This window comes from Kryptolebias marmoratus, linkage group LG4 (assembly GCF_001649575.2).
Source record: "Kryptolebias marmoratus isolate JLee-2015 linkage group LG4, ASM164957v2, whole genome shotgun sequence".
NCBI classification, from domain to species: domain Eukaryota; kingdom Metazoa; phylum Chordata; class Actinopteri; order Cyprinodontiformes; family Rivulidae; genus Kryptolebias; species Kryptolebias marmoratus.
The window spans coordinates 11,136,354-11,150,974 of record NC_051433.1 but is presented as its reverse complement, the minus strand read 5'-3'; positions in this window follow the sequence as shown (position 1 = coordinate 11,150,974).

The window sequence follows — 14,621 nt, the reverse complement described above, 5'->3', positions numbered from 1 at the left end:
GTGTTGTAAAGCACTTTGAGTGGCCTGGTTGGCTAGAAAGGCGCTATATAAGTACAGTCCATTTAACCTGTGATCCTATCAAATGGGAAAATGGGATGAGTTATAAGAATGAATAGAAGATATTTTAAATGGACACTTTGCAGGCTTTTTTTTTCCTTTTTGCATGATTTTCCATGGCCCAAACAACATGTACTCCCCACAGCACAGTGAAATGAAAATGCAAAAATTACAAATAGAAAAACTAACCAAGCAGGTGAAACACTGAGCTTTGTTCTTATTGGAAAAGCTCCTTCTGAGCACCTAATGAGGCCAGCAGTGTAAATCTCCCCTTATTACAGCTAATGGATTGTTTATATGGTTATTTTATCCCCAGCTTAGTAAAGTATTGCATAAATCCTCATTGTTATCAATGTTATTACTGCATCACCTCAAGCATGTAGGGATAAGCAGTATTACAGCAATCAGCAATGTACAATGGAAATTAGGATGCAGAGATACATTTGCAAAAAATATGATTGTCTCTTTTTTGTTTAGGTGTATATTTGTTTTCCATCCCTCCTGCTGAGCTGAAGGTTTGTGCATTTTTCCCCCAGGAATATGTTAGACAGACAGAGGGAGGCAGATGCTTTCCTGTCCTCCCAGAGGAGACTGCAACACATGTGGAGAGTGATGAGGCTGGTCATATTAAACACACCATGTGCACTCTGCATGTGACTGTGTATACGACGCCTCTGTGGCCTAAAAACAAGCAAAGAGTGAGACATCTAGTGGCAAATCCGCAGCACTTCAAGAACAATTAACAAAAGCAAAACTTGATCTCCATCTGTCTCATACATTTTTTTTATTAGCAGAAAAACAGCAACTTTAATTTGTGTTTGCTTTTATTCACAGTATGCCTGCGTGTGTTTGTTGGATTGTGGATATTGTTGCAGTGTGATACCATCTCTCCTGCTGTCACAACAATAGCTCGTGCATTTGATGTCATTTGTCAAGCTATCGGTTGCCAGAACATGGTCTGCTGCTCCCATGAAGCCGCAGACGTGATTCACTGCTGTTTCTCATGTGGGTGTCTTCTTCCTTCACCTCCGGGAGCTCATTCCCCGCCCTCTGCATAATGTTTTAGCAATGATGCACTGCTAAGAGTTGATTATTTGTGCAGGGGATGTTCAGGATTTACGAACAGCATGATAAAGCTTCTGCATTCATCTGATGACCTGGTGATGAAGCAATCTGCGCCCAAATAAACAGGCCTCTGGGATCTTTTCATGCTTAAAATTATCAGGCGTTTGCATTTTAGATTCACGTCAGATTGCAGCGTCACCACTTTGTTGGATGTCAACATTGCAACGACTGATCCCATGATTTCTGAACCATATCTTTAAAAGTCAAAGCTAAATGAGTTGTTTCGAGTTTGTCAAGGACACATCTTGATCAATAAAAAGGCTTTTGATGCACGTGGACAGCAGCGTTACAGCACAGATAAACAGATTTTATGTTGCACGCTGCCATGTTTGAGCCTCTTCACAAATCTCCAGCTTCTTTGTTACTACTAAGCTGGAAGGCGGGACCTGCCAGTAGAGAAGCAGACAGGAGATTAAGACCTGAATCAAAAAGCAGATTAATGGTGTGTGTTTGTATCTGTTTATGTCTGTGTGTGTATGAGTGTGTCGATGGGCTGAGAGGGTGCATTTGCACGTCCGTGAGCGTGCTTAACCCAAACGGATCATCTAAATGAGCAAATTTGTCTGTAAATACTACTCTTAGGTTTGCTTGTTACAATTTCCCCAAAAGTGCCCAAGATTGGTAAACAAACACACAGAAGCTACCACGTCTACAAGCCACACACTCCTTTAAAACATCATGTTCAGGCTTTGAACGCTGATGCAGAATAATCCCCAGTTTTCGACAGGCTGCGATGCAGCAGATAGTTCAAATGTTGCTCCAACAATGTGAAAGATTGCCGTGTGTGTTTACATGTCACCCCTGAGTGTACAGCTCAATCCTCCTACCAAAGTTCTGACTTTGTGACTATCTGAGTCCAGCTCTGTTATCACCACCCAAGTGATCAACAGAGATAACATCACAGGGAGCTCGGTGTGCAGGATGGAGCCGGCATGTTTCCTGCTGAGTGAGAGGACATAAATAAAGGTGCACCTGGAATTCAAATCCCTTCTCGGATGTTGTGATAATTGAGTTCAACTTCACTGAACGAGAATAATAACCATGCTTATCAAAGACTCAGGTGTGTGGGCCACCTGAAGCATGTCCTGGACTCCAGAAAATGTGGGAACCCCAGACTCAGACGAATCACATCATCTTCCCTTGCAGATGATTGTTTATGTAGTTATGATGAAGAAGCAATAAAGTAAAATTTGTCCCATCACTGAAGTTGTTTTAGTGCTTTGCAAATTGCCTGGGGATGCAGATTTGAATAAGAGCTATTATTCTTTGAAGGAATGTAGACTTAGATGCCGAAGTTTTAAACAAAGATTCTGCATCATCAAGTGTGTGTTAGAGATGACTCTCAGCTACTACCACTCCAGATATTAGCTCAGTATCTGTAAGGTAAAGCCATTTCTGTGTTTGCAAAGATCAATTAGCTCATGTCGGTCATCTTCAATTAAATTGACTCCAAAAGTTAATCAGTTTTAGATGTACATCTTGTGATTATTTTCATTCAAATCCATCTATTTGCTCATTAGATATTTTGCTAACAGACAAATAAAGGCACTGAAGACAGGCAATAATTGCTTATTGTCACATCTAATACATTTATTTTGTATCTTACATTGTGAATCTATGCACACATTTCATAAAAAGTAAATCAATAAATTTAACTCCTGTAACTCTGTGTGATGAGTGACTAAACTTTGTGTTGTGTTAGTTTTGTTACCACTGAGAGTAAAAACAAAGTGATTTTTTTGCAAATACATTTCAAAGAAACAAATCTAAATATTAAACACATTAATAATTCATTCTGTGAGTTAAATTTTACATTTAGGTCCATAATTTTATTTATTTAGTTAGTTTTGCATGTAATTCTTTTTTAACTTCCAATGTGTTCATTCTTAATTGTGGGGTACCTCAAGACTTTGTTTTAGACCCAATATTCTTCTAATCATGCAGTATTAAAAGAGGTTCAAGGTCCACAAATCAGTTGCATTTGATCCAGGCTCAAGAACAGAGGTTACAAAATCTTTTCGGTGGTGATCTTTAACAAAATCCAAACTATAGATCAGTTTAAATCAATGCTTAAAACCCATTTGTTATCATTGCTTCAACTCCTATTATGCCTCTTATTGTGCAAGCTTTATTTATTTATTTATTTATTTGTTAAAATATTTTATTAAGGTTTGAATTTATTGCTGATATACTGAATATTAATTTTATAGTTTGTACAGCACTTCGGCCAGCTATAGTTGATTTTAAATGTACTAAAGGAATAAACTTTGACTTGACTTGAATAAACATTAGATCAGGAAAATATTTGATCTCATTAGTCCATCCTCAAGATCTTCACAACAGAGCAAACAATCAAGTGTTGTGACGTTTTCCTTCTCTTAGCTTGTGCTAAGTATGTCATATTTTATTCATTGAGTGTAGATTACTGTGATTACTGCGAACAACAGTCCCACCGACAGACAGCGGAGACAGATGAACAGGATGTTGAGACAGTGCTGCAGATAATTGGGCTGAAGACAAAACAAAGAATCAGCAAGATTAAAAAACAGGATGAGGCTTTAGAAATTAACCAGCCTGTTTTGAAAAGAGGGTGTCATCTTTAGAGGAGATGGAGCATCGATTTCAAGTTGGAAAGACAAATGAAACTGGTCATCAGAACATTTTCTTTTATTGTATTCTTTTGCCACATGTGGAAAACACACCAACAGATTCAATTTGTAAATATCATGTTGGATATATTGAAACACAAAACATATCTGGACATGTCCACAAACCTCGCTTTAGACAACAAGCTAGAATAAAACGGCTCCCATACGTTTTCCATCAGCTTCGCCCTTGACTTGTCCCAGAAAGAGAGGGGAGATTTTCCCCCATTTGTTACCCCTTGAATGTCGACTGGCTGTGACCGTAGCAGAATTTAAAACAGTAAATAATGAAGTAATAGGCTTTGAGCCTACTGTCATCTCCAGTCTACTTCTATCACCCAGTGTATTAGCAGATAAATCTGATTGGCTCTTATGTGTGGCAGAGCACGATGGTTATTGATCAGACAATCACGCACGTTTTGGGGGAGGAGGGGGACAGAGTTTATTAATTAGGGATTGACAGCCAATTCCCTCTTCTTATTCACACACGGACAAGTTGAGAATCCCCAATGAGCTGTGGCTGCAAACACGGTAACACAAGAATACACAGAGGGGAATTAAACCAGTGACCCTGCTCGGTGCTCACATGGTGTGAGCCTGGGTATGATAAGAGATCAGCAGCTTGCTCAGGTGTAAAATTACCAGCTACTTTACCGCATGTTCATTTTTTTAAAAAGCTGAAAATGTTAAATACATATTTATTATATTAGGATATCAGTTTTATTAGTTGAAGTTTTGGGAGGTAAACTCAGTGATTCTTTTTAAGTATATTTTAGTTTTGAACTGTTTTCAGTGCCTTTCCTTCTCCACTTTGATGGCTATATAAATGTCTTAATGGCCACTCTGCAGCGGCTCTGGTTCTCCTCCCCAAACTTGAATCTAATAGGATACAAGGCTTTTCCACTGATTGGGTTGCTAGAGAATAAAATTGTCTCTTAACTGTACCTCGGCGCCACGCAGCACCCTAATCCAGCCACCGCCCCCGGGTTGCCAGGCTCCGTTGTTCTCCCTCAGCTCTCCCGTATGCTTCGATACGGATCTGATCCCCTGCACAATTTCATGCCTGCTTTGCCCTCTTCTCCTGCAGCAAAGCATCAATTACCCTCATAAAACAAATTCTGCCCCCTTCAAAAGCTTCAGCCAAACGCAGCCCCTCTCCATCACACACACACACACATACACACACTCTGATTCTGAATTTTCTCACGGCAGCCACAACTTTGAGCTAGAATCACAAAGATAAAAGTTGCATTTTTAGGTAATATCTTACTATTACTTGCCCAAATGTTTGAAAGACATCTACACAAACTTATGTAAACACTACAGAGGTGATGAAGCATCTAAGAAAAAGATCATTAGATGTTTATTTGGAGCTTGGAAAACTTTTTCAGCTCATGATGTTTCGATTTAATTTCTCCAAAATTAGTGTCAGTTCAAGAACAGGAAAGTCATGACATCTAATATCCAAGAAGCAAAGCCATGATGCTCATTGCCTCTCCATGGTGGATACATTTCAGAGATTAATTTTGATGAGTAAATCTTGTGTATTCATCTGTACACTGTGTTTTGTTTGGTTCCAAAAAGCTGCCAGATAAGTTTTGAGATCATAAAATAAGTTTTGGGAAGAGTACAGAACAGCAAGATTTTATTTTATTTTTTAAAAACAAACAAATACTCCCGAGACATTTCCTTCATAAACGTCTCGTCTGTGGTTTTATGGGTCCCTGGTGAAACACAGAAATTTGAAATGTTGAAAGGGATTTCTTTCTTGCAAGTCATTTCGAGCCAAAATGCCAGGAACAGCTGTTTCAGTCTGTTGCAGTATTGGATATTTCATAAGCTTGTTTGTTTCGCTATGTAAAATCCTAATCCGAAATATGAAGTGTAGTGAAGTAAAAAGGTACATTGTTTTTCTGATGTCTGCAGCTGCCAGAGCTCAGCACTAGAGAAGGAGACCCTGTCTTTTTCAGCAAACATCCAAACTGGTTCTAAATGTGTTTGTCCTGGATGTATGATCACCGATTATAAGGGTGTTAAAATGTATCGGTGCACCTGGGCTGTTACCGATACGATAGTGTGGTAAATAAAAGAACAATTTAAAAAATAACACAACTTTCCACTTTATTATAAAGTATTATTTATAAATGTGTATTATTTTGTGTAAAAACACATCACCTCTCATCAGTTTTAAAGCTGATCTGACTGCTAAACACAGTGACAGTATAAAAATGCTCAGTGTATGAAGAAATGCACGTTTACATATCCAGAAACTGGACATTGAAACAAGCTCTGATGACTTCTGTAAGGCTGAACAACACAGGTGCTACTCTAAGGCATGACCCCCTGCACATATGACTTGCTTCTGTTGTATTTCAACACATTTTTACAAGAAGATCTCAGCCACGGCTTTCTTCCAGAGGAAGCATGAGCAGCAGCTTTAAGTATTTAATCATCACTGCAATACCAAATGAGATGTTTAAGCATTTTCATATGGTTTATATAGCTCTATATACCGCTTCCACACCAGAAAAAGGCCAATCAAAGACCAAATCTGTCTTTTAAATGACTTAATAGTGGTGGTAATGCCCTGGAAAATGATTTTTTAAATGTTGATATCTGTTTGTTTGAGGACATGTATTATTTTACATCATATGAAAATCTTTGTTGAGACCTCAGCTGATGATCTTTTGCTTTGATACAAAAGTTTGCTGATTCTACGACATCAGCTTGTTGTGTAATCACATACTGAAGCAGCACTGAGCCGTTTCTGTCTGTGTAAGAAGGGAACAGGGACCAAAAGGTTAAAAAAAAAAGCAAAAGGATTTTCAAAGATGTATTTCATCAACAGGATGTGATTGATGTGTGAAAAATATCGTAAGCTTCTTTCACAGAGGGGCAACCTGCACATGCAAACAGTTAAACTCATCAAGGTGTTTTATAGTGACTACAGAGTCACAAACATGGATACCGTCCAATTAAAACAGGGATTGGTTGCATTTGAACATAACAGCACAAACAACCAGTATTTTATTTTAAACTGAAACTTTAAAGATTACTCCAGGTATTTGTGACACTGGTAAAAAAGAACTTTCTAACAGGAGGCGAAGAATGGAGACCTTTAATCTGTTCCTGACAGCAGCTGTTCTTGATTTTATATTGCTTGTGTATCTCTGCCTTTGTGAAGCGTCATTGTCCAGTTTGTTCTGTTAGATATTTTAGTTTATTAATACAAACCAAATCCATGCATTTTATTTGTTTTTTTGATGTGAATACTGTGAAGCACTTTATAATATTTAACTGAGAAACACACTTTAATTAAGTCTATGGAGTGGATAATTTAGCTACCTTAAAATTATCGTTTTTATTTGTTTTTTCAAATCTAGTTGTTGGTATTTTTAATTTATACACCCGAAATGCTTGACTTGGTGCATTTTTACACCAAATAATTTATTTTTCTTGAGTAAAAATTCTCTAAACAGCAGCAGTCCCTCTGTTGCAGTGCAATTTTCCAGTACTCTGCCCATCCCTGCATATAAACATGGCTTGTGCAGAGAGTTTTCTCTCTTTATTTTCCTTTACACACACCGACATGCACAAAACAGACAATTTATCTTGCTGTTTTCCCTTACTGTGCCCTCACCCGTATCTCAAAAGTTCAAAATTGTTCCTTCCCAATTCAGAAGCATTCATTCCAAAAGATATTAAAATGATATTTGTGTGTAATGCATATTATTTCTGGAAAGAGGCTGAATGTGCTTAAAAAAAGACACACGCTGTTTTATCTCAGAGGTGCACAAAGTAAAGACCCAAATATTGGAAGTTTTTTGGATGTCCTAAAGAGGTCAAAGCAAAATTAATTGAGTGCATCTTCTTCTTCTAGCTAAGGGTCTAGACTTTTCTCTGTCTGCTGTGCTTAAGAAACAGACACTATACACATTTTTACGCTCTAAATCAAACTGAATGGCATTTGAAATTAAATTTAATCTACACTGATAAAGAACCAAAATATAATTATTTGCATTGTCATGGTCGTGTTTCAAGGTCAACTGGAATTCATTAACAACTGTTTTTAACACTCGATCTGTCTGCAGCTGTGCTGAAAAACAGAAAGAAAAGGGCAGCAAATTTTAAAGCATTCATTTAGCGAACACATTCTTTTAGGTTTAATGACCTATTGAATATTTTCTTTCATCAGTTAATTAACGTTCAAATACAAAAGGTACTTAATTTCAAAGTAATTATTGAGAGATTGGCTGACCCGTATGAAAAGACCGCCTGCTCTCCACACTGTAAAACCCCTTGTGGATTTCTGCATGGCTTGATTTATTTGTGTGAATGTGACCATCTTGGTGTATGTGAGCTGTTTGTTCACTAAATGCACCTGTGTGTGTGTGTGTGTGTGTGTGTGTAAGTACAGAAATACTTGATATCCTTCACAGCATACATGTAGGTCCTCGGCTGTTTTATAATTACTCAGTCAAGCAGGTAGATACCATGTAGCAGGTGGATGACATCTGCTGCACAAAACATTGTAATCACGAGGTTTTTCCATCATTATAATTACTTGCACACATATTCATGTGAGCGCACACACTTATAAGGTGGATTCGAGCCAGTACATCTTCTGTTTGAGACTGCGCACTTTTTGGTATTTGGCAGAGCTAAACAGTAAATCCTATTTGTGACTGTCAACTTTTTTTTTTGTCCTACCTGCCTCCTCTTGGCATTTATCAGCAAAGAATCCCGAGTACAACTGTCGAAAAATGTCTTGAGATTTCAAAAGTTAATTACAGCGTCAAATTAAGTGCATGACAAGTGCCAATAGAAGGCCAGTGGAAAGGTCTTTAATCCCCCATCGCTCCCTCGGACTCTCCCCCCTTGGCACCTCAAGCGCCACCTCAGCCTCCGTTTGCCAAATTAAGAAAAATCCCAGCAGTAGGAGGCAATCAACAAGCTTTTGGATTTACACGACTCCTTTCCTCTCACTTGTTTGTTTGTGTTACTGAAAAGAAAGTGATGCATGATTTAATTGAATGAGGTCCCGTTTTGCAGCCAGTTTAAGGGGGTAAATTTGATTGCAGTTTTAATTAACCAGAGCAGTTCGCCCCTTTCATCGGTCCAAGGGATTACAATTATGAACACAATGAGGCAGCGGTCGCGTGGTGATTTGGTCGTTTGTACTCAAGTGAGGGCTGTTCAGCTGCACTGACGCCTGAGCTATTCACGGCCGCAGTGAAAGGTGGCTGGAGGGGGAATTCAAGGGCTCTTTTATCCGGGCTTTAGAGATGTGCACGTTAAAAAAAATCTGGAGAAAAATGTTACCAGAAGATGCAAAAAACTAAATGTATCAAAAAAGTTGACATTGGACTTTTTTGACTGAGTTGAAGTCATCTCTTTTAATTCTTACACTGGATTTATCAGTATCTCAAATATGATCTTTTATGGGGTTTTTTCTAATTTTATCAAAATTGGTAAAGATTTAAACCAAAACCTTAAAGTGTCCTTAAATGGATTCTCAGTTTTCAAAAGAACTAATTTATCACAGTCATTAAATATTGATATCTATCACCAAATGCCAATATTTCCCACAACCTGGAATTTGGCCAACTTTTCTAAAATAGTGCAGATCTTCTGAGCATGCTGCACAACAAATATTGTCATTATCAGTGGAAATGTGAGTTTCCTAGTATGAATGAAGCTTTAGTTATTAGCAGCTCCCAAGCACAGAACCAGAAAAAATCATAAAATAAACACAGTAAAAACATAAAAATCACAGGTTATGATATGCATTCTAACTCCCACTTTATTAATAGGCTGTAATTATGTTGCCTACACATTAGTGGAAATCACTGGGTCACATTTAAAATATTTGTACATCATTTGGGATCCTAAAACAACTATTCTGTAATCAAAATTTGGACCAAGTAACCATGTGCAAACATTTTCAAACAAACAAATAGATATTTAACCTTTTTTACCCTCTTATTAGTCATCCCAGTTCAGCTTTAAAGAGATTTATTGGCTGTGAAGAAATGCTGAATATGTCTAAGGTAACGGCAACACCTTATGTCGTGTTTTCATCATTATCAAGCAAAATTGTGTTCTTTGTTTATAACTGCAGGCAGAAAGTAAATATTTTAGTTTGTTTTGCCTGTTTCAAGAAGAATGAGTAAATTAATAGGTACTAAAAAACATTTCATCTTGTATTAACTGAAATTTTTAGTTGTAAATAAAAAATATTAGTAGATAAGTTTCAGAAATAGGGAATGTTTCTGATAAGGCTCTGAAATATAAAAAAATTTAAATCAAGAAATTAAAATGACCAGTATCCTGCTGGGTAATACCCTTCCTTCTTTATGCAGAACTGGCACACCAGCTGAACCCTCAATAATGCATTTTACTCACATGGACCTTATCTCAGCAGCATTCAAAGGCTGCTTCCTACCTGTCTGAATTGTCCCCCAAATAAACAGTCTTTGTTTCTCTGCAGCCTCTTCTTTCTGCTCCACAGAGGGGAGTGAGAGGAAACACAAACTGCGGCGCTGCAATGTTCTGGGCCCACTGATTTCACTTCTATAGGTGTTATTTTCACTCAGGGACTGTTGGATATGTATTATTACTCATTTCACAACAAACACAGTCAGTTTATAGTGCCTGATTATTATCTCGTCTGGTAATCAGACTGCATAAAAGAGCACTAAGATATGTTAGGTAGTACATTCATTTTAATCTTGTTCTTTCTAAATAGTCCTGAAGTGCAAATATTAACGAGTAAAACAATCAACTCTCTGAGAACAATAAAAGATTTCAATAACATCTTCATTACATATTATCATTTTTAACGTTTTGATTTACATATTCTTCACGTTTTCTCCTTATTTCTATCTATTTATTAATATTTTTTTATTTCTGAGTATTTCTTTAAAAAGACAAACCCATTATTTCTAGCACAGCAATACACTTAAATGCTTATGGTCATAGATAAACAATATTACAGAAGGATAGACAACATAGCATTACAGCTCTGTACCTGCCAGGTTTGAAAATCTAGATTAAAATAACAAATTACAAAGATAAAACAGAACAAACAGGATAAAATATCAGAGAGGATGACAAATAACAGAAGCGTGTGTGTTTGTGTATATCTGAGGCATCTGACTGTGTACACTGATGATGTAGATGTAAAACGATAAAGCATACTAGTCAAGGCAGGTTTTTTATTCTGTGGGGATTTTCGTTTGTTTGTTTGTTTTTGATGTTTTGTGGTTTTTAATTTCACTTGGTGTGGAAATAAATGGAGTAAATTCTAAATGCTTTGAAGTTTTAAGGCTTCGACTGGTGCCGTAATAATAATCAAACTCCAATCAGTGCTCTAAAGTTCAACTCAGTTCAAGCTCAGTTTTAATTATACAGAACCAGTTTACAGCCAAGTCATTTCAGAGTGAAAGAGAGAAAAACTGTTTTTCTTTTAGAAAACACCAGAGGACAACAATAATAATATTTAAAAAGTTAATTTTAGGAGAAAGAAACAATCAGCAGAATGAAACTCAAGGAATGTGAAGTCCATCCATCCATCCATCCATCCATCCATCCATCCATCCAGCTTGTGCAAAGATCCCAAGACCTTTGGGGTTGGTGGAGCTTGGATAGATGATATATCATCTGCAACTCCTAGGTCTACATCAAGGCCTCCTTCTGGTGGGATGAGTCCAAAACACCTCCTCCTGGAAGATGTCCAGAAAGAGTTCCAACTTTCTCAGTTTACCCCACCTCAGCTTTTGCATCAATTGCCGATTTTTGGGAGGATTCTTGCAACATTTCACTTAAAGTGTGCTTCTGTAGACAATCTCCATGACCAAGCTACTCAAAACTCCACGTGTCTTTAGTGTGAATGCGCACAATAGAACAGATAGAGCTAATTGGTAAGGTGTAAGAGGAGGTTAGTTGTCCTGATACAAGATCTTAAATATTCTGTGTAACCATCATATTCAACAGATAATCCTGAAGTAGATGCAGCTTTCTCTTCAGACCGGTCTTGTTCAGAGTCAGACAAGGACAAGAAGGCGACACAGACAGCCCCCCCAGACACACACACACCTCCTCTCCTCCCTCACCTCCCTCCTCACCCCTCCCTCAACTGTAAGTGAGCAGCGCTGGTGTGGATCAGCTCCGCTTGGCCAAATAGGTTGTGTCAGCTCACAGAGAGCATCATCATCACGCTGCTTAGTTTAGACTGGCAGTCCACAGGGAGGAGTGAGCTAATGCATTTCAATCCAGAGGCGCACACGCAGCACGCATATGTATATGCACAGACACACACACACACACACACACACACACACACACACACACACACACACACACACACAGAGTAATAAGATTTAACTTGAGAAAGTCAGAGGTCGCTATAGAGAGCAGGACAGAGGTTGCACAGAATTTCTATACAACAAAAAATAAAGTCAAGTGAAGGCTGAATTACTTTGAGACTCTACTCAACATCTTTGCCTCATACAAACACAAACACACTCATAGTTATGTTTGCACATCTCTAATCTTAGCTTAACCAGGATTGAACATTTTTGTCTTCAATGCAGAAGCAGATTTCTTCAACATGAAACTGAAACTGTTGCCCCAACCACATATAGAGCGCACACATACCATAGCACCTGTATCTTTGTGATGCGAGGTAAACAACATGTTTTGGCATAAATTTATCTGCACACCCTCTGCCTCCATATCCCTGCACAGCTCTGCGATACAGCACAGGACCCTGGTGACAGTCTGAGTTTAATAGCGCGCTGATGAGGTCAAAAAGAGAGGGGAGTCGGGTTAATTAGGAGCTGCTCAGGAAATCTCAGGTTGAATGATGATTATAAACCCTCCAAATGTTAACTGGGGAGAAAATAGGATAAATATAGCTTTCAGTTCAACTGAATAGGAATGTGGAGCAGTGTGATGACAGAAAGAACCCTCCCAGGAGATGGTATCTCTCAGAATTGGGTTATGATACTGGATAGAAGAAGGAACAATTATCGCTCCTCCTCCCGTCCAGTCGCACTCAGTGATTGATAAGACACCCTGAGGGCTCAGACTGTTGTTATCAGGATCAGACAAAGTCAAGAGTGGTTGTAATGATCGTTTTAAAGCAAAGCCGAATTATAGCATTTACTGATGGTGTTTTATGTTTTACCCTCATAAATGATCCACCTGTTACTTTTGTATTTTTATGACCAGATGTCAACTTTATAAAATTTGCTTTTCATAGTACTCTATTTTATTCTTCAAAACAAATTTGACAATAATAATAATAACAATAATAATAATATTAATTATGCATTTGGTTTTTCTGAACCTTTCTGGTCACCCAAGGTTACCATACAGTCACATTAAAACAAAAAAATAATTTTAAAAGAAAAGAAAAGGGAAAGGAGAACAAAAAGAGAAAATGGAATTTGTAGGAGGTCAGAGGCACTCAAAGTGAGTAGGTCTGCTTACAAAGGTGGGTTTTTAGACAGGATTGAAATGTGTTTAAAGAGTCAATTTTGCAGATGTCCGGTGGGAGGGAGTTCCAGAGGCAGGGCTCAGAGCAGCTGAAGTCTTTAAACCCCATGGTGGCCATATGCGCTAGAGGAACAGTGAGGGTGATGGATGAGACAGATTTGAGAGTCTGGGTGGGTATGTTGATGTGGAAGAGTTCACTGAGGTACGAAGGAGAGAAACGATGAAGGGCCTTGAAGGTGAGAAGCCGAGTTTTTTGTACGTGATGCAGTGTTTTACTGGGAGCCGGTGGAGCTGTTGGAGAACAGGTGTAACAGGTGTGACCGGTAAACAACGCTCTGGTGATGATCCAGACAGCAGCATCCTGAACCAGCTGCAGCTTCTGGAGGGACTTGAGGGGAAACCTGAGAGGACTGAGTTGCAATAATCCAGGTGAGCAGAGAGTGGACTGGGATGGTGGTGCTACTGGGAGTGAGGGAAGGATGAAGGCAATTAATGTTGCACAGATTGTAACATGCAGATGGCGTGATGTTATTAATGTGAGATTTGAATGACAAAGTACTGTCAAAAACATCACCCAATGTAGAGCTGAGTGTCATCTTTATAACAGTGAAACTGAATGTTATATGTTATATAACATGCAAGTTATATATCCTAAAAATATGGTCAAGGGGGAGTAGATGGGACCAGACAGAGATCTCTGGGGAACACCTGCAGAGAGGGGAGAGGGATAGGATGTGAAAGTTTTTACCTAAATAAACTGGGTGCAGTCAGAAAAATAATTTGAGCCAGTTCAAGGATAAATCTGATAACCTTATGGAAAATTGGTGCAAAGTGGTATCAAAAGCTGTATTCAGATAGTAGTGTCCTATAATCTTCTGTAAAAGCTGGAGCATCTCCTGATACAGATTTCTGATTATGTTCAGATCATGAGGCTCCATGTCAGACTGCAAAACCTCCAGTTTGTACAACCTGAGATAGTCTATTTTGGATTTCGACAAGAGTTTCTTTTCTTTTCATCTTTATTTTATTTTTTTATTTTTTACAGACAAACATTTTTTTAAGAGTTCACTGCTTAGTTATTTGAGTCCATTCTTCCCTTTTGAAATACTCCTTGATCCACTCCAGCATAAACCCAAATTATGATCGATCTAACCCAGAGTGAGACTATTCTTTTCATAAAGTCTTCACCACTGTTTCTCCAGTCATCCTTTTGTTCACTGGTAATGGGAAAAAAAAATCTATTTTCACTTCAATAGTTAAAATAACTTGTTTTAAAATAGCACAAGGCTTTTC